The sequence below is a fragment of the Vombatus ursinus genome, unplaced genomic scaffold (genome assembly GCF_900497805.2).
Source record: "Vombatus ursinus unplaced genomic scaffold, bare-nosed wombat genome assembly UNPS02009770.1, whole genome shotgun sequence".
Taxonomy (NCBI): Eukaryota; Metazoa; Chordata; class Mammalia; order Diprotodontia; family Vombatidae; genus Vombatus; species Vombatus ursinus.
In genome coordinates this window covers 4,099,902-4,118,983 of record NW_020949548.1, presented here as the reverse complement: position 1 = coordinate 4,118,983, position 19,082 = coordinate 4,099,902, and the positions used below count along the sequence as shown (strand labels likewise).

The 19,082-nt window shown below is 38.0% G+C and overlaps 1 non-coding gene across 1 annotated transcript; it reads left to right on the top strand.

The window, feature by feature from the left end:
• Positions 1–3,118: 3,118 nt before the first annotated feature.
• LOC114036255 lies at positions 3,119–3,222 on the top strand. Its single transcript, XR_003568316.1, has one exon. It is a non-coding gene; the product is annotated as a U6 spliceosomal RNA (small nuclear RNA).
• Positions 3,223–19,082: the final 15,860 nt, after the last annotated feature.

Sequence of the window (19,082 nt, the reverse complement as noted above, 5' to 3'; positions counted from 1 at the left end):
GCACTGGATTTGGGATCGGAGAAGCTGGTTTACAGTCCTGGCTCTGCCATTCAAACCCTGTATGACCTTAGCCCAGTCACCTCACTTTCCTCATCTGTTAAATAAAGGGTTTGGACAAATTAACACCTTGCAGTTCTGTTTATAATCCACCTTCCTCTAGAGCTTTAACGCTTACAAAGGACTTATAAGGTTTTGGAGCTTACGTTTTTTTCTTATAACAGTCCCGAAAGGTAGAGGATGTAAGCGTTATCATTGTGTAATGGATGAGGAAGATCAAAGGAAAGGTTAGGGATGACATCAAAGAATTTGAAAGGCTGTCCTATGGAAGTTGACTTCTTTTGGGTCCTAGGGACTCTAGAAGGCAAAACTGGGAACAATTGGTGGTAGTTTCAGGGAGGAAGATGTAAAGGACATTGTTATTAAAATGAGAACTATCAAATTTTTAAATGAATTACTTTAAAAAGCAATGGCTTCTACCCTACTAGAAATTTTCTAGCAGAGGACAAATGATTTTGTCTCTACATTGTTATAAACCAGGGGCTCTTAACTTTTTTTTTTTAAATGTCATGGTTCCCCTTTGCAGTCCAATGAAGCCTGTTGATGCCTCAGAATAATGTTTTTAAATGCATAAGGTACAATAAATAGGATTGGAAAGGCAACTGGTTATATTGAAATACATTTATTGAAATATTTTTTAAAACAAGTTCATGGAAATAAGGTTAAGAATATGGAAGGTTTTATTGTTCAAGTACGGCTTGGGCAAGATGACCTTTACAATCTCTTCTAGATCTTAAATTCTGTGATTTTCTCCTTTCCTATAAAGCTAAAGTACAGTCTGCTTGACCTAGAGGCCAAGTAATGAGCAAATATAAATCCTGGACCCAAGATTGTGTCTGTTTTCAAATCTACTATGAAATCCACCTGACAAACCAAATCCAAGTTCATAGGATGAATTAAGAGTTGGAAAAGAGCTTAGCAAAAGTCTATCTCACCTTCTTCTCTTCCCTTTACAGATGAGGAAACTAAGATACTCAGAAGTGAAGAAGTTAACTCAGGGTCACAGGAGTAGCTTGTGGCATAGTTGTGTTTCAGATGCATATCTTGTGCCCCTTAATTTAATGATCTTTCTCTTCCTCAAGTCTGAATTGAATCTGGTGGGTGGTAAGATTGGGTTTAGAGTTAGTTTCTTAGAAAGAAGACATCAAGGGGAACTGAACTTTTAACTAAGGTGGCTAAAGAAGTCTTTTGAAGAGCTAGGGGATGACCCAATTAAATGACAAATTATGAATTATGGACTATATATTTCTTTTTTCTTTAAATATATAATTAATAAAATGCATTTTAATCAAAGGAAGAAACCAAGGATTTTATTTTTTTTAATACAGACAGGATTTTCAATTGAGTTTTCATTTTCAAAGCAACTGGATACCTTAGAGGAGAGGAGACCAAAGCATTTGGAATGCCTATGTACAGCCCAGGGAGATAGTTTTGGCTTGTGCTCATAATGGTCCTATTGATCATTCCATGCCTTTGGAGCATTCCTCCTGGCTATTTTTCAAAGATGAAATTAGTCTTAATTTGTATATTTCTCTGAAACATCTAATGATCACTCTGTGAGAACTGCATAAATTCCTGAGTATTAGCATCTATATTTTGAAAACCTTCATTTTCCCTTAAAAATAATGGATACTTTTAAAGAAATGGAGTGACTAGGATTAGGCAAGAGCTCTAAGAACAAAAACATTGAAATTGCTTGGAAAAGGAAACGCAGCCAGCATTCTGGAAACTTTAATTCCATAAGGAGCAAAAACATAAAAAAAAGATAAATAAGGTTAAAAATTTTTAATTAAAGAATATAGTTTGGGAATATATAAGAAAAGAATTAATGAAGAGGACAAAACAAAGAAAGTTGTCTTAGGAAAAGGGATGGAAGAGGAAAGAAGGAAGATGAAGGGCATTTTAAACTAACTACTTAAATGAAAAGAGAAAGAGGAGGAGAAAGAATAGAGATTGAAATAAATAAAAGAAAAATAAATCATTAACTTCAGTAAAAACCCTTAGTAACAAGGGAAAATGTTGATAACTGGTAGAGGCAGGAATGAGAGAAGGAAAGGAGCCCATGGGAATAGGGTTGCACTAAACTTATTTAAGAAAAAAAAGTAGTGAGGACAAACAGTTTTGATTTAAAAGATAAAAAGGACAAAGCAGAAATCTCTTTTGCAAGATATAACTGGAGGAAAACACAAACTTAAGTCCTTTCCCTTTAAATGTAAATGAACTAAATCCAATAAAAGGAAAGTGACAAAATTAGTTAAGAATAGCAATCAAACCAGAAAAAGAAATTAAAGGCATAAAGTAAGGGAAAGTGGTAACAGAATTATCTCTATTTGCCGGTAACATGATAATTTGCTTAGAATACCTTAGAGAATCAGCAAAGAAAGTTAATAACCATTACAAGTAGTTAATTACAAAATTAACCCACAGCAACCAATAGCATTTCTATAAAGCAAAAGCAAAATCTAGGTGGCTAACATAAAATTCTTTGTTTGACTTTTAAACCCCTTAAAACTCAGGCTCCTTAACTTGTCAATCTTCTTAGATCTTATTCCCCTCCATATACTTATTTCACAATCCACTAACTCTAATTTCCATGATGTTTCTCAAACAAAACCTTCTCTCTTCCAACTCGGTATTTTCTTTGGCTTTCCCTCAGGCCTACAATGCTTTTTCTACCAACCTTCACCTCTTAGCTTCCCTGCTTCTTTAAAGTCTCAGTTAAAATCCCCAAATATTGCAAAAAGTCTTTTCCAGGCCTCCTCAATTCTAATGTCTTCCCTTGGATATTATCTCCAATTTATCTTGTATATACTTTGTTTTTATATAGTTGTTTGTATATTATCTTCTCCTTCTCTTTCCCCATTAGTTTGGCCTCTGGTTTTGTTTTGTTTTGTTTTTGTATATCTAGCATGTAGCAAAGTACCTCGCCCATATTAGAAATTTAATACATGCTTATGGACTTTTAAACTAATAATCATCAATAAATTTTAGTACCAATTAAAGACAAAAAATAGATTTTTTGACTATACCATATGAGGAAAAATCAGAAACATTCACACTTGTGCTCTCCTAGGCAGCATACATACTAAAATTGAAACAGTACAGAGATTATAATGACCACTGTATAAGGATGACAGGCAGATGCATGGAACATTTCATACAAGCATAAATAATCAAACCTAAAAGCAATGTTCAATAAACCCTAAAACATACATTACCATGCCAACAAGAATTGCTAAGGAAATTATTTGGCCTACTTATTTTCTAATATTTTAATTATATGATCTTGATTATTTGAATTGGTATCCATTTTTAATTTACTGTGGATCATTATATATGTAGGTCTAATCCTAATTTTTGTCAGCTGTTGTTTGGTTGTTTTTCATTTGTCTCTGACTCTTTATGACCCCATCTGGTGTTTTATTGGCAAAGATACTGTAGTGGTTTGCCAATCCCTTCTCTAGCTCATTTTATAGATGAGGAAACTGAGGCAAACAGAATTAAGTGACTTGCCCAGGGTCACAAGCTACTAAGTATCTGAGGCTAGATTTAAACTCATGAAAATGAGTCTTTCTCAATCCAGGCCCTACACTCTATCCAATGTACTTCCTAGATGCCCAGTTTTGGCCAGAATTCTCTCTAATTTCCTTAGCAATTCTTGCTCTGGGTAAGTCTCTAAAACTATAAGTTTCATAGAAAGTTCTCACCTGCATCAATATGAGTTTCCTCACCTGGGTGTTCTCTCTACCCCTGAAATCATAGGTCCAAGTTGACTCTATTTCTTCTTGCACAAATCCTCAACTGCAGAATGTAACTTTCTGTTTTTTCTGGGCTTTGTCTTTGGTTTTTCGTCTCACAACTGTGCACAATGCCTTACGTAGAATAGGCATTTAATAACTGTTTATTGGATTGAGATGGGTTAGACTGGATTGGAAGAGCTTTGTTTTCAACTTGGTCACCTAGTCTACCTCTAGGGCGACTACTGAGTACTCTGTAGAATCTTTGACTTGGCTTTCTTTCTTTTTTTTTATTTTTAGGCAATTGGGGTTAAGTGACTTGCCCAGGGTCACACAGCTATTAAATATTAAGTGTTTGGTCTGAGACCAGATTTGAACTCAGGTCCTCCTGACTTCGGGGCCAGTGCTCTATCCATTGCGCCACCTAGCTGCCCCTAGCTTGGCTTTCTTTCATAAATTACTTTGAACATTCTTCACATCAAGAAAGCACGTAGAAAATGGATGTATTTGAGGAGCATAGATTGTGTGTGTGTGTGTGTGTGTGTGTGTGTGTCTGTCTGTCTGTCTTCTAGGACATGACAGAATAGTTCCAAATACTATATATACTATTTGCCTTAGCCTGCCCCACAGCCTCAGTGTTCTTTGAATTAATGGGGCTCTCTAGCTCTATCTAGCTACACGTACAGGAGAGCTAGCTGGCCCCCAGGGACTGGGGTATGCATGGTAACTCATTTCCTTATTTTAATGTGAAACAGTTCAGTCCAGGTGTGCCCTGCAGGAGCAGGTGGAGACAGGGTAGAGACCTACGTGATGATAATTCATTCACTGGCTTTAATCCTTTCACATCTGAGTGTTAGTCTAAAGGAACAGATCCCAGCAGGCATACAGAAGAAATAAGTGAATGCAGTTGTGGAAAGGCAAGTGAGCCCCAAGTCTGCCTGCCCTTCTTTATGTTTCTTAAAGTGATACTCTCTGTTCTGCAGGTTTTAAAATGGAAAACATCTTTCTCCTTGGCCAAGATGACATCAGTGTATGGCTCGAGTTCCTTCTGTCTCTCTATAAGAATTATGTTCTGCTTTACATATATTATCTCATTTTATCTTCATGACAACCCTGTGATGTGGATGCTCTTACTATCCCTCTTTTGCATTTGAAGAAATAAAGGTAGAGAGAAAGATGTTAACTGTTGGAGGTGGGATTTGAACTCAGGTCCTCCTTCTTCCAACACTACTTCCTTCCAACATTCGATTATCAACAAGCTTCTATTAACTACCTACTGTGTGCTGGTCATTGTGCTAGGAATGTAAAAAGAAAAGTGAGCCCATCTCTGTCCTCTGGAACCTTCAACATTGCTGCCTGAACAGTATGGGAAATAGAGGGCAGTGCCACTAACCACATTCATTAATAGAGCAGAAAAGGAGGAGTGTTCAGAACAGGGATAAGAGGACAAGCCAGAATTATTATTATTATTATTGTTATTATTATTATTATTATTATTATTTAAGACCATTTATTTGGCTAGTAAGTTCAGTAGACTTGGGAAACAAATAGACTTGAGTTCATTTGCTAAATGGGTGACCTTGGCAAGACTCTCTATCTTTCTGGGCCTCGGTTTCCACATCTATAAAATGGGAACCACTCGGGGTGGAGGTGGGGAGTTGTGAGCATCATTAACCTATGTGCTCTGACCACTAGAGAATATAATCCAATTGTCATCTCCCTTTAACTCCAAAATGGCTTTAAGATAGGTAGTCAGGAAGATAACAAACATCTATCTTCTCCCATGACACCACCTCTGCCAGTATACAGAATAACCCTGAAATGTGTAGCCTGTTCTAATAGAACTGAGGCTTTAAAATTGATTATTTCAATCATAAAGAGACAGCATTAGAAGGACGAGGGATCACATTGATAGGTAGAATTGACCTCTGTCTATTGTAAAGCTTTTTTAAAGGAACTACCAAAATGGGACCTTTAGAAAAAAAAATTAATAGATACTGGATTTGCTGTTAGAAACCTGATGTGTTTGTAAAGACCAGTCATTGAGAGCTATTGGTTTCTACAGGTCTTAAAAAAAATTAGATCTTATCCTTATGTGTGTATTGGTAAGGTGATTAGGGCACAAGAAAGGAGGATTTATTATTCATGGAGAGGTTACAGTGGCAGCCTTATATTAAAGACTTCTGGAGCTGCCTTCTCATCAGCATGATTGATCACCCAGTTTTGATACAGTAGATACAGAGATTTATGAGAGAGCTCCCTCTCTCTCTCTCTCTCTCTCTCTCTCTCTCTCTCTCTCTCTCTCTCCTGCTGAAAGAACTGTAAGATAGAGATAGCGGAGCAATTTATTAAAATAGCTGTATGTCAGTCACACAGCTCATCTTGGAAAATCATTTCTGAAGGGGACTCTCCCCATGAGATAGCAAGAGATGGAAGAAGATGGAGGGTTTTACCCTGGGGTGTGTAGAGTAGCCACAGGGAGTGGAATAATTATTCTGCTCAGTCAGTGAGCACCTCTATTCCCTCTTGGGAGTTGTTAGCATCCTTCTAACACTGACTGCAAGGGGCCATTGACCTCTGACTCAAGGACAACAAGGAGATTAGAAAGATCAGAAGGTGTTGTCAAGGATACAGCTAGGGTCAGGGAGGCAATGTAGTCCAAAGGCAAGAACACAAATTTTGGGTTCAAATCTCAAATGCCAACTACCTGTATGTCTTGTACAAGTCACTTAGGTTTCCAGGGCCTTAGGCCCTCCGCTATAAATTGAGGTGTTAGACTAGATAATCAGTGAGCACCCTTCCAGCTGTATGCCCATAGTCCCTTGACTTTTCAACAACCATCACCCAGCCCTCTCTTTTTATTTTTTTTTCAATAAGATCTCCAATACAAAATACAAAAATACAAAATACAAAAAAAAAAAACCAAACAAATAAAATACAAAGACATGAGATCTTCCCCAAAAAGATGCAGGGCAAAGGAGAAGAGATGTTATAAAGCTGTTCTCCTTTGCTGTAGTAAGTGTTATATCTTCTATTTCTTCCCCTCCTTCCCAAATATGTCTCTCAACCACCACTGTGTAAATGGGCCTACCCAAATACCAACCCAGGGAACTGGCCTCTTTCTGCTTCTCTCTACTGCTTATAGACCTCTGAAGAGTTGGACAGAGATTGATGCCCTTGTTAGAACTATTCCAGTAGCTGTTGTCTTACTGCTTCATAGACTTTCCCTAACTTTTTGATCATGGTAATAATTTTGAGTATGAGACAACTCATTAAATGTACTCTTAACCAGAAGTGTCTTACACAATTGGTAGGGCTCACTTATGGCAAATTTGTAAAGGAAGAAAAGTTTGTTTTTGGTGGTCCTGTTGTCCTGGTGGGGTCACCTTTCCTATTTCCTATCACGCTTTCTAATACCTTCATCTTTCCCCCTAGCTACTCAAGGTCCCTCCCTGAGAAGCTTACCCCCAAATCCCTCCTTTCTCTGTCCCATACTAGATCCTAACCAGTATTCCTCATTCCCTTTCTTTAAAACTCTCCTAATCTGATGGATTGATTCAAATGTACTAATGGGTAATGATCATTCCTCAGAGGTAGCATATTTGTAATTTGAAATGATGTTCTGGAGAAATAGTCTTCATAGTTCAAAATGTCTTATATTGATATAGCATATTGCAATTAAGAGCACATTTTCATGTACGTTGCCTTATTAGATCCTCATAATATCACTAGGAGTCCATTAGGGCAGGTATATTTACCCCTCTGTTAGAAGGAAGAAGCTTAATATTCACAGAGATAGAGTAAAGTTACCTAAAGTAACCCGTCTGCTAAGTGACAGAGCGAGGACTCAGAATACTAGTTTTTGGTTACCTCCATTATAACCCCACAAAGTGACACTAATGGTAGTGATTTCATGGCCAGTAATGGAAGCTGGTATTAGTTCAATTTCTGGCACAAAGTAGGTACTTAATAAATTATTAATGATTGATTGAATATCGGGCCTCTCAGATCTCATAGGCATCTGTTTAATCCAATCAGTGTGACTCAGCAAACAAGTATTGAACAACTACTGTCTGTCCTCACAGAGCTTACATTCTTTAGGGGGAAGAGACAATCAGGACCTGATATTTAACCATAATTCAAGGCAAGCAGTGATGAGTGAGGGCAAAGGGAAGATCTATACAAGGGCATCTACAAACATTTGAAATGAGAGTGACCGTTGTCAGTTGATGGGATCAAGAAAATCTAAAAAGCCTTGAAGGAAGATAGCAGTGAGGTGAAAGTGTTTTGCAGATACCTCAATTGTGAATGCATGGAGGCAAAAGGCAATAGCACGCTGAGATAAACAGAGAGAGTTTTGCCCAATTTGTCTAGAATATAGTATGCAAGGCACATAAACATGAAACAAACCTGGAAAAGCAAGTTGGCTCTCAATTGCAGGTGGCCTTACATGTCCATTTCTGAATTTGTGTTTTACCTGAGGAAATAGGGAGCCATTAAAGACTTATGAGCAAGAGAACAACACGGAACATGACCTGTGCCTTAGTGGGGTGGTTTTGATGGCTCTGTGGAGCTATGATGTAAATAAGTTAAGCTAAGATATAAATAAGTTTACTTATGCAATGCTTGGTTGTTTGTAAATATAATATAACCAGAATTAGTGATTTTAGAGGGCCAAAGTTTAAAGTAAAGCATGTTGCCCTCTCAACAATTAAATGCTGGGGTCTTCATAGCCCCTAATAATAACAACAACAATGCTACTTATTACACAGGGTGGGTATCTGATCTCTGACCAGCTTTTCCCTCAATTTCAGTTGATATAGTCTCAGAAAGCAATTGGTCAGATAAGACAATTAAAGAGGTATTAATATGATAATAAAGTGCAAGTGTTAACACCCTAATATTCTGAAAGTGTCCTTTATGAGATTAGGAGGGTATCTGACCTCTATTACCCTATTACATCTTTAGTCTGAAAGAAACTTTCCTTGTTTAGTTTGGAAAGGGATCCAGGCCTTAGACCAGATGAAGATAAACTCTTCAAAGACTGAGATCACCATCTCTTTAATCTTCTCTAGAGAATCTAAGGGTCAAGAAAGAACCCAGCCCCTGAGAAAGGATCACACCTAATTTTTTCTTGGAAGAGAAGGGGATTTTCTCTCTACTCTAACACTCCATTGGCAATTCCCAACCTAGGTAATCTCCCATTAGGATACATTATTTTCCCTAGGGAGTAGACTCTCTCTCTCTCTCTCTCTCTCTCTCTCTCTCTCTCTCTTTTTTTCTCTCTCTCCGTCTTCAAATAGACTTAGGCACAGACAAGCAGTCACTTTAAGTAGGAAATAGATTTGTGGAGAAGGAAATCCAGCATCTCAAAAGTGAATCAACCAGGGCTTTAAGGGAGAATTAACCCTGGCAAATGGAAGCTAAGCCATGGATAGACACAGACCTAAGGAATCCAACTCAGCGCCCTTCCCAGGAAAGACGCTATATACAAGGGGCAGCAGTGTGATGTATTCCGTGAGGGGAACATCAAGCTCCTGCAGTACCAGAAGTGTGAGTTTTCTTAGCCACATGTATCCCCTAGATTACCATATTACTTTAAGATTTATCCACTCTCCCACAGACACTCTGTGTATTTATAAGAGAATGAGGTGTAGTTTATGGAATATCTTATAGCTACTCTCTTTATTAAACAGTTTCCTTAATTGTTTGAAATCCCTGACTGTAAGAGGAAAGTGAATAGAGGAGTTTTCATGAGCTATAGTTTTAAACATGGGTAACAATAGAGTAGTCCTAGATTCTAGAAATAGCACCTGCCCCTATTGGGACCCAAAGCTTGAGTAAGAGTGCAAATTAGGGGTGGGAGAGTATTCTAGAGAGGGTATTAAACTGATAACCACCCCAAATTTCACAATAACTCTTTCAAAGTTCTCTCACAGGCTTTATTTTCTGGACCCTCAGAACAAGCCTGGAACCCAGGCTATAAGCGAGTCAGTTTGTAGTGCAATCCTAGTTTATAGAAAATGTAAGTAGTTCTCCAAGAGATTGTATTGTGCTTACTTGTGTGTATCATGTTCTGCTTCTAATCTATAAGCTTTAAAAAGGCAAGTATGTGTGTCTTACCTCAACCTTGCTGTTTTACTTTTTTATTTATTTTGCTTTTTGGTAAGGCAATTGGACTTAAGCGACTTCCTAGGGTCACACTATTAGCAAGTGTAAAGTCACTGAGGCCAGGTTTGAACTCACATCCTCCTGACTCCAAGGCCAGAGCTGTATCCGCTGCACCACCTAGCTGCCCCTGCCAATTTACTCTTATTCAGCAGAGTTGCTCAGTACAAAATCAGTAGGCATAATAAATTATTTATTGAATTCAATAGGGGAAATGTGACATATTGAAAAGAGCTCCGATTTTGGCATTGGAGGAAGAATTTGGGCTCAAAACCTATTACTTACTACCTACCTGTGTAATCTTGGAAGAGTAATTTTCCCTCTCTGGGTCTAAGAGTCCTCTTCTATTACATGAGGTGTTAGGAACACGTGATAAACCAATCTCACAACAAGTAGTTATCAAGTACTTATTAAAGGTTAGGTACCTTGCTAGGCATTGGACATATACGAACTAAAATGAAATAGATTTTACACTCAAGAAGTTGGTATGCTATCGAAGGAAATAACATGTATATCTATGTATCTATCTATTTATCTATTTAACATATATATAATATACATACATATATGCATATATATAATCTATGTGAATCTATCTCTATAGCATCTATATCTACAACTATTTCTATTAATGTATATATATACACACAAAATATATAAATAAAGGCATAAAGATTAATTAAGTGCTTACTATATACAAAGCATTTTCCTGAGTGCTGAGGATACAAAGAGAAATAAAACAGTCCCTGTTCTCTAAGAAACTACAGTCTAGTGGAAGAGACAGCCCATATGAGGATTTCAGCATCATCAAATAGTAAGTAAGGTTCCATGATTGTTAGGGCATAGTGGCAAAATAGGTTATAATGACTCTCCTTTAATGTGCTTCTCACCGATAAAATATCAGTTTCTGAGGTTGAACCTTTTGACATTGAGCTGGAACCTTGTTATGCTTTAGTATCCCAGGCTATCTTCTTCTGAGTCTGAGGAGAGATGGTGATCAAGATAGTCTGACTCTATTGGCACATTTTACCTCCTTTCTTTTTCTTTCAGGGGGCCCTGTTGTTTCATCTAGTCTGGCTTGCCTTCCCTGTGGGTGACAGTTGGTAGATAGGACTGGTCCCTTTTTCTCAGGAGTTTCCTCCCTTGAAAGTGGCTTGTGAGGGCTGAGCCAGAATTAGAACCTGAGGGATGCTTGGTGCCCATTAGTAGAATTGGGCGAGCACCTGTTGCTGGTGGTGATAAGGAAAATGGACCCTTTTCTACAATGTTCTCTCTCCTCAGTGATGGCTATGGAGGTTAGACTAAAAGTGGTTCCAGTGGTTTGGAGGGAAAAAAATAAATTAAAATAATTTTTTGAGAGGGACAATGAAGTAGCAAGTACATGGATTCTTAATAAGTTTGTGTCTTAGGTTACTTTGGCAATCTGATGAAGCCTGGGGACTCCTTCATGAATAATATTTTTAAATGCATCAAATTTTTAAAAAAAATAAGAGAGCAAAAAAAGCCAATTATATTGAAATTCAGCTATCATTTTTTTAATAGTTCACAGATCCAGATTAAGAAGTCCTATGCTACTACCTAGAATGATTGGGAAAGGCTTTATTTGGAGGTAGAATCTGGACTGAGATTTGAAAGAAAATAATCACCAGTCATTTATTAAGTACTTACATCTAACCATTGTCTCAGAAGTACCGAGACAGAAATGAAACTTTCCTTTACCTTGAGGAACATATAATCTATCGAGGGGAAAATTAAATATAAGTATATGCAAAATAAATATTAGTAAAGAACGGGAGCATAAAAGTATCTAGGGGGTTAAGGAAAGGTGTCATAACGAAGTCAGAGCTGTAGTGGAGCCCTGAAGAGACTAAGAAGTACTATGTTGTTGTCAGACTTCACCTGTAGTATTGAGTTCAGTTCCGGGTGCCATGATTTATGGTGAAGGGCCCCAAGCTCATGTCATATATGGATCAATCGAAGGAACGGCATATGCTTAACTTGTAGAAGAAAAGACTTGGGGGAGCCCTGAGATCTGTGTGTAAATATTTCAAAAGTTGTCATGTGGAGGAGGGGTATGATTGTCCAATTTGGCCCCAGTGGGCAGAGCCAGAATCAGTGAGTCGATGTTGCCAAGAAGCAAATTCTGGCTTCAAGTCAGGAATGATTTTCTAACTAATGGAGCTGTCTACCAGTGGGATGGACTGCTTTGGTGGGTCATAGATCACTTTCAAGCAGATACTGTATGACACATGCTAGGTGTTTTAATGGTGGTGATTCCTTTCAGATATTGTTAGATAACCACTGAAGTACCTTACATCTCTGAAAATCTCTAATTCCATGATTCCACAGGGCAGAGGTGAAGGTTAAGTGTTTGCTTGGCATGGGCAGTGTCCAGTGCAAGGGCATGGAGATGAGAGATAGACCCTCATAGAAGAGGGTCAGCAAGTCTTTGTCTCTACTGTAGAATGGAGAGAGACAGAGAGAGAGAGAGAGAGAGAGAGAGAGAGAGAGACAGAGACAGAGACAGAGACAGAGACACACATACAGAGAGAAAGAGAGAGGGAGACAAAGTGAGAGACAGAGAGAGTCAGAGAGAGACAGAGACAGAGCAGAGACAGAGAAGATATATAATAAGGCAGCAAAAGTCAGTTGGGGCAAAGTGTAAAAGTCACATAGTTATATTTTCCCCCTTAAAAACCATAGGAAACCACTGGTGTATATTGGATTGGAGATTGACAGGGTCAGATTTTTTTCAAGAAGCCATGTGAAGTATGTTTTGGAGAAAGAAAAGGGTCAAACAGGGGGCCAGGGCAACAGCCTGAGTGAGAGATGATGAAGGATAGAGCCTGATTAGTAACTGTGTGTGGAGAGGAGGAGGAAGATGCATGGGATATTGTACAGATAAAACCAATGAACTTTGGCAAGAGATGGGTAATAGGGATAAGGGAAAGTGGAGAGCTGAGGATGACCCTGAGGGCTTGTAACTGGGTTTGAAACCTATGAAGATCATGGTTCGCTCAGCAGAAAGAGGGGATATAATGCTATGTAAGGTTTATTCTAATATCTATGATACCTTTTCTAATACCCTTTCTAATGCCTATGCCCTTCAAGTCCAGGCTCAAGGTTACACAGTGAATAGTGGGAACAAATATAGAAAACACCTTGATCTTTACCCTAAACTTTCCTCACAAAGGCCATATTTTGTAGATAGAAGCACCCCAGTTTTATCGGAGGCATAGAGAGGAAAAACGGCTTGCCCTGAATCACAAGGCTAAGAAGTACCAAATACTGTTTTTGAATCCAAGTCTTTCGACTCATAACCTCTTTTAACTGAATCACAGCTTCCTCTTTAGTTTGGTAGTGGTAAAGATTCCACTGATTTCCTGACTCCATCTCTCAGGCTCCTTCACCTGGAATTGTGGATAGAGCATAGGAATTTGGAGTTAGAAAAACACAAAATAAAAACCTGCCTGAGGCACTTATTAGCTCTTTGACCCTGGGCAAGTCACTTAACCTCTCACCTAGCCCCAGTTTTCTGATCTGTAAAATAGAGAGTAGTACCTAATTCACAGAATTGTTGCAAGGATCAAAGAGGCAACTAAGATTGGGCAGCTAGGTGGTATAGTAGATAAAGTACTGGGCCTGGAGTCAGGAAGACTCATCTTCCTGAGTTTAAATCTGCCCTCAGACACTTATTGGCTGTGTGACCCTGGATAAGTCACTTAACCCTGTTTGCCTCAGTTTGCTCATCTGTAAAAAGATCTGGAGAAGGAAATGGAAAACCACTCTGGTATCTTTGCCAAGAAAATCCCAAATGGGGTCACCAAGAATCAGACGTGACTGAAATGACTGAACAACAACAACAATAGATCTAGAATTTCACAAACCTTAAACTTCTATGTAAAAACCAGCTATCATGAGCATCAGGACTGTCATCATCATTATCATCTTCATCATCATTATCATAGCATAGTAGTAATAGTAGTAGTAATAGTGGTAGTGGTCATGGTGGTGGTAGTAATAGTAATGGTGGTGATTATTATTATTATTAATAGTAGTGGTAGTAGTAGTAGTTGTAGTTATTGTAGTGGTAGTCATGGTGGTAGTAATTGTAGTAGTAATAGTAGTGGTGGTGGTGGTGGTAGATAATGGTGGCAGTAGTAGTGGTAGTAGTAGCAGTAATAGTAATAGGAGTATTATCATATAAATGCTTACCCTTACTCTCACCCTTTATCTCTTGTATCAAGTCAGCCAATGCACATTCAAATGCCTATAATATATATAGGATTTGAAATCTTGTCCTTTAGTTTTAAAAGAAATTAGAAAAGATCCCCAGGTAGAAAACCTGCCTTTTACCATCTACTTCCCACAGGATAAAAGCCACTGTGACTAGAATATTGGAAGCAGTTGAGGAATTTGGCACTAGATCTAGTCATCAGTTGATTTTGATGCCAGGCTGCTGCCAGCCTCCTCCATCCGCTCCTCTGAACAGTTTTTGTTTAATAAAAAATGGAAAGTGGTTCATCTCAGAATGAACTGTCAGTTCAATCCAGAGCCGGGGAAGGTTGGAATAGACATCTACATTGAACTCATTCAAGAAGAATGAGCATCAGCCCAGCTTGATCTGAACCATTTATCAAGTCAGTCAACACACATTTATAGAAGCTTGCGGGCTCCAGATTCCCCGGATATTGAACCAAAAAAATGAAGCTCGTGAGAGGTGTGTCAGCGTTGATCATCTGAGCCTACTTTGCCTCAGTCTAATTTTGTGGTTGTCTTAACAGAAATCTGCTGTGCCACATAGGAAGGTGACAGTCTTCCCATCTTTCCCCCTGATCAGCCCAAATTAATATGATTATATTTAGTTTAATTCAATTTGATGCAAACAGCATTTATTAACTCCCTAATACATGCCAAGAAGTGCAATGGCTACTGGACATAGGAATAGGAACTGAACCTGTAATTTCACTGGTGTATGCTTGCTCAATGTCTTTTGAGCTTGAAAGGTCTGACTTAATGTCTGTTTTTTTGCTGTAGCTCAGAAAAGAAACTGTATTTTCTTCTAATACGGTAAAGTTATATGAGATAAATAAATATATAGTGAAATAATTGTAGGGAAAGCAACATTTTGTATCCTAGTTCTGTTTTATGCACATATCCCTTCATATATACCTATGCATATGCACACGTGTATATATACACATATATACATTCCTGTAGATGTATACATAGACAGGTATGTATATGTATGTGTATGTGTGTATGTATGTGTGCATATATGCCAATGCACGTGCTGTACATGCACATATATGATTGCACACGCATATATGTACACATGCATATTTATATGTGTGTATATGCAGATGTATATATGCGTATGTATGTATTCATATATGTGTGTATACATGTGCATGTATATATGCATATATGTATACATATACAGTGCAGGCTTACGGATATATTCTTTTAAGAGCATGTCTGAAGTATTAGTGAACATAAGTTGAATGGTTAAGGTAAGAATATAAGGAATTCAGAGAAACATGATGTGTGTGTGGGGCAGAGGAGAGGGGAGGAGGGTGTGGTAATATGGATTAACAAAGAGTGAAATAAGCCAAACCAAGATAATAATGAACAAAATATCTACAATAATGTAACTGCAAAGATCATTGAAAGAAAGTTGAAGTTTCAATCATGGAAAAAAAAATAGTGAATGTCATAGAGAGGAGAAATGATGAAATTTTTCTCCTTCCTCATGACAGGGAATTGGAAAGATACTAGAAAAGAAGGTTGTTTAAACTGTTAGAAATGGTTTCTGGAGCCGTTATTTTTCCCCAATTATTTTTCTTTGTCATAAAAGGGGAAGGGGGTTGGGGAATCAGTGTGAGTATCGGGGCAAATGGCAACAATGAAGTGTATTTTTAAAATTAAACAAAAAAGATGAGACAAATCTTATTTAAGATTTATAGATTTTCTGCCATGCTATATTTGTAGTTTGCTTTTAGAAGTCTTAATAATCCCCTTTTCCCTGCCCCATATGAAGTCTTTTTGAGGGGTGAAGAAAGGAAAAGGTAGTGTCCTTGGAGAGGGTCCTGTAGGAAGAGAAGGCAGCTCATGTTCTTTGTCAGGCACCAGTCAGCAAGATGGCATGGGTTTTTGGTCTGATAATAGATTTGAGTAGGAGTACATGGAATGTATAATGCATTAATTCTATGCCTAATAAACTATTGAGTAGTGAATTTTCATATGTTGCTTTGCCATTCAGTTAATAAACCTTTATTGAGCATATATTACACAGAACTCCATAACAAATGCTCTATCACTTACTGGTTGAGCTAGGTGATTTTTGGAAAGGAACTTAATTTCTATAAGCCTGATTACACAAAAATGTCCTTAGCCTCGGTTTCCTCTTCTCTAAAATAGACATGATAATATCCATTCTATATAATTCCCAACTTTGTTAGAGGACTCATATGACATCATGTTTCCATTAACATATGGAAAAATCAATTGAGATATACAAAATTAGTACTGGTAGTAGTAGTGTTTCTCTTATAAAGCATAGAAAAATAATAGAAGTCATAGTTAAAGAGTAAAAGATCCTGTCATTTTGGTTATTGGTAAAACTATTAGACTATTTGTCATTAATGATTTGATACCGACTTCTAAAGAAGTTTGATACAGAGTCTCTGATCTGCACTTGGCCCTATACCAATAGACTTTTTTATCAATGACTTGCAAAAAGGCATAGTTGGCCTCCATATTAAATTTTCAGATAATAGAAGCCTGGGAGAAATAATAACACTCTTTAGGACAGTCGGGACTTGGAAGGTCAGGATGGAGGGCCAGGTCTGATGATACTGAACATGGTTAGATGTAATGAAATCAGAAAATCCTTCGCATAATTACAAGATAGGAGGGGTATGACTAGACAGGAGTTTATCCCCAAAAAGCTTCTTGATGACAGGGACTTTCTCAAATTGGTATTTGTATTCTTAGCACCTAACATAGTTCGTGTACATAGTAGGCATTTAATAAATTCTCCCTGATTGTTTAAAGGTGATTGTTTTCGTGGTGGTTAGTTTGGCTAAGCTGTTTTTCTTCATCACAAGAAATACTTCACGAGTAGGGCAAGGAGTATAGATTGAAAAATTGGAAGTAAGGTTGTTTTTTGTCTTTCTTTGTGTCCCTAGTGCTTAGCATGGTTCCTGGCACATATTAAATGATTGTAGACTTTAATGTTGAGACTATTTCTTCTATTTGTTTTTTGTCCACAGTACACAGTGCCTGATCCATAGTTATTTAATGAAGTATTTGTTTGAATTGAAACGACTGTCTTTTAAAATATCTGGTCATCTATTAAAACTAAACAAACTTACCTTCACATGTATATAATGCATCTGAGATGGTAGACCAGTCCCTTAAGACAGACATCTGCTCAAACAGTATACTAGCGCTTTCTTTTTTTAATGTGAAATGAGCTCTTTTTACATGTGAGATGTGTGTGTGTGTGTGTGTGTGTGTTCAATAGGTCCTTTTATGTAACTTTCCAGAATTCTAAAAGGAGTAAAATCCATGCAACCAGTATGAATTTGTGAGTAATACTTACAGAAGCCAACACTACTAAGAAATGAATCATGCTCCTTTTTTATCTTAGAAAAAAGAAAGGATCATTCCCTGGGAGGATCTGAGGCATAAGATCATCAGGACTAATAAACAGAGGAGTGATCGCTCCAAGGTGTCAGTATTTGATGAGCTCCAGTTAATCCAGGGATACTTAACAACGTGCAAATTTGTTCCTTATATTAGTTAGCACCTATGCTCCTCATGAGGCCTCTTTACTATCTCCTAGCAATTGAATGAAGCGTCTCATCCATAAATCAGTCATTCAGAGAGCTTTATTAAACTCCTACTATGTGCCAGGCGTTGTGGGAAGTACTGGGAATACAAATACAATAAAAAGTATAGAAAGAGTGTATATTTGTATTAGGGAGACAGGAAGGACAACAGGGAGGTTATACTGTCTGTGTCTCTGAGTGGTGTTCCCAAGCCATCCATAGGAGGACCATAAGGGTCATATAGTCCAAGTACTACTATGGTTGATACCAGCTATATCAGGAACAAATGGTCATTGGGACAATTCTGTTAGGAAGTTTTCCTTTATATCAGGGATGAAATGTCTATATGAGAAATATCCTCCTCTTTAGTTCTACCCCCTGAGAAAAGGCAGAATAAGTCTAGGCCCTTTTCCTTGAGACAAACTCTTCAAACATTTGAAGACAGCTCCAATGTGTGCAGCCTCCAGATTTTCATTCTTGTGGATGAGCACTCCCCGAACCGTTCTTACAACCAAGCTGTATCTGCCACGCCCTTCAAATCCTGATGACCTTTCTCATGTCGCAGTACTGGATTTGTAATCAGAGGCCTTGAGGTCAAACCTTGGGATCTGCCACTCATAACGGCGTGGACTTAGATGCATGGCACTCTGACTGACTTCTCTGAGAAGCAGTGGCATTAAATGTTAAATTAGGAGGTTGGCCTAGATGACCGCAAGGCCCCTCCCGTCTCTTCATCTGGAATTCTCTTATCCTCTGTATACTCTCTAGCTTGTTGTTCATTCATTTGTGTGACCCTACCTGGGTTGTTCTTGGCAAAGATACTGGAGTGGTTTTCCCTTTCCTTCTCCAGCTCATTTTACAGATGAGGAAACTGAGGCAAACAGAATTAAGTGACATGTCCAGGGTCACAGAGCTAGTAAGTGTCTGAGGCCAGATTTGAACTCAGGAAGATAAGTCTCCATAACTAGCCAGTATTAATCAAATAGAGTACCTAAAATAGGATAGCATTAGCCAAATGTAATACACCTATAGAGAGGCTTATATACGTATACATACAAGTCTGTGTGTATACAAGTATATACATGTGTATACACACACACACACATTCATTTTAGTGGAAAGAAATGGAGAAACTCTTGATGAAACTCCAAAGAGAATTCTGCTTTTCTTTGCCAAGTTAAGCAAAGTTCAGTTTTTAATCAAACTAGTCACTCAGCCACTGTCCCGTGTCGAAATGGCTTTGCTTGTCACTTGGGAATCCCAACAGGCCAGCTTATAGATTCTT